Here is a 2,229-nt window from a genome sequence, read left to right as displayed (position 1 = left end):
CCACGTGGATGGCCGGGGCCAGCGTGTGCCTCCTTGCAGGACCCACTCATCAAAACCAAGGTTTTATCACTGGAGCCTCAAATGTCCCTGCTCTTTGATCCACCTCTATTTTTGTCAGTAAAAGTGATCAAAATGACCCAAAACGTAAGTAAGGGAGGAGCTGGGCAGGATGGAGACTGCTGGAGTGTGGTGGAGCTTTATCCATTCAGCCCGTGAAAGCTGCAGAGAGGAGTGGTCCAGGAGAGATTCTGAAATGGGGGGAGAGGCACCCCAACTGGGCATCTGGGGAGGAGGGAAGAGCATGAACTGGATTCCACCCTTGCTTGAAAAGTACCCCCAACAGTTGAGAGTGTGTTAATTTTCAAAAATTTATTCTGTTTCCCCTCATCATCTGATAATACCCTCTGGCCATGTGGCCTTGGGCAAATTAACGTCTCTGAACCCTTTAATTTTTTTAAGGGGTAAAACAGGATGATAATACCTACCTGCTGCCGGGGAGTTATTGCAAGGATGGAATGAGATATGTGTGTTAAGATATACACCTGTTGACCTAAAAAAAGTGCATATTGTATTGTTAAATGAGAAAGGAAAACCTGTTGTTAAAAGATAAGAGCAATGGCAAATCCTCGCATGGCAGATCCTAGGCTCTGTATACAACGCTCACGGTACGATGCGGCTGGCACTATTATTAACCCCACTTGGTAGATGAGGGAACAGAGTTACAGAGACACAAGTAACCTGCCCCCAAACACACACAGCTTTAAGTGGCCTAGCCAGGATCTGTGCCCTAAACAATGGTGGTGACCCCCATTACTGCCCCCTGTTCTGTAAACACAAACCTCAGTAAATCCCCATGTGTTTATGTCAACGTGGAGCAAAATGTGAGAGGGCACACCCAGACACAATCCCCGAAGGTCACCTTGGAGCAGGAGTGGCAGTGGGAACAGAGATGAGGGGAGGAGAATATTTGCTGTAGGTCTGGGTCATCTTCCATCACTCGTCATTTTAAAGATGAACTTAATAAAAAACTTTTTGAAAAGAAAGAAAATGGTTTGGACTCAAGAAGCTTTGCCCGACTTCTCAATTCCCCGAGTCCATTTGTTTGGCATCTTCATGAGACTGGTGCAGACAGCAGGCGGGCTGTTTTGTGGTCAGAGTTGGTTGTCAGAAGAACAACGGTGTGGGCTTAGGGTGTGTATTCCTGAAATCTGGCCTGAGTTTCTTTGCTTCTGGCTCAGCAGTCCTGGGTGCTCGGTGGGGAAAGGGCATGTGGTCCTAGCAGTGCTGAAGCTCCAGTGGGGACAGAATGACACTGATGAATGCCAAGTCTCCCAGGATTTTGTGTGACCTCCTAGTGACCCCCTCCCCCCACCCCCCGACCCCCGCCCTGACAAAGGGCGGGCTCTTCTCTAACTGAAGCCCCTCATGCTCACCTTTACATGAGGTCTTGGTTCTTTGCTGGGACAGGCTAACTCCCGTCTGGAGGCTGACTGCTGGCCAGCTTGCTGTTTCTTGCACACTTGTCAACCAGACCCAGGATCTCTGCTCAGCTGCAGGCTGGAGCAAGCGGATTTCTTTCTTGCTCTGCTGACATTCTTCCAGGATTAGTGGATATGTTGCTTTGGCCCAAAATATGGTAAAGCCTAACGATGTTAGTAAAATGGATTACTGTCTGCTCTCCCTCACATTTCCTGGCATAGGAGTCAGGGCAGAAATATAGTTATTGTGACTTGGGGTTTCTTTGCCATAATCATTATATATATATATATATATACACACACACACACACTCACACACACACACATATATATATACACATACATATATTAGAAAATACAGAAGGAGTCTAACCTGCATGAAGTGAGCATCTCTCTTGAGTTTCATGAGCTGGGATTCAGAATTCTTGGTCTCCTGCCGTCTCAGTTTGGACCTCCAAGAAGCAAAGCCTGAGCCAAGACCTGGGTGGGGTGGTTTACTTGGGTGAGGGGAGCTCGTGCAGGACACGTGAGGGAGTTTGCAGACTGGGACGGGGAGGAAGCAAAGGGTGCCGTAACGCACTATGAGTGAGTGAGGTCCCCCGGAGGCCCCCTGAGGACCCTGGTGGACTGTCCCAGACCCCGGGATGCGGAGGGCTGGGGTGGTTGTCCAGAGCCTGCTGGTTGAGGATGCCCTGGACAGCAGCCTCCTGTACTTGACAGCTGCTCCTATACATGTCTGGCCAGTTCCCTT

The 2,229-nt window shown here is 49.2% G+C and overlaps 1 long non-coding RNA gene across 1 annotated transcript; it reads right to left on the bottom strand.

Annotated features, from left to right (window-relative positions):
* Positions 1-316: 316 nt before the first annotated feature.
* LOC129632014 (uncharacterized) lies at positions 317-1,996 on the bottom strand. Its single transcript, XR_008704262.1, has 3 exons — positions 1,852-1,996; positions 1,434-1,643; positions 317-1,290 (listed from the first exon to the last, which is right to left on the bottom strand). It is a non-coding gene; the product is annotated as an uncharacterized LOC129632014 (long non-coding RNA).
* Positions 1,997-2,229: the final 233 nt, after the last annotated feature.

The sequence above is a fragment of the Bubalus kerabau genome, chromosome 17 (genome assembly GCF_029407905.1).
Source record: "Bubalus kerabau isolate K-KA32 ecotype Philippines breed swamp buffalo chromosome 17, PCC_UOA_SB_1v2, whole genome shotgun sequence".
Classification (NCBI taxonomy): Eukaryota; Metazoa; Chordata; class Mammalia; order Artiodactyla; family Bovidae; genus Bubalus; species Bubalus kerabau.
This window is presented reverse-complemented; position numbering and strand designations above follow the sequence as displayed.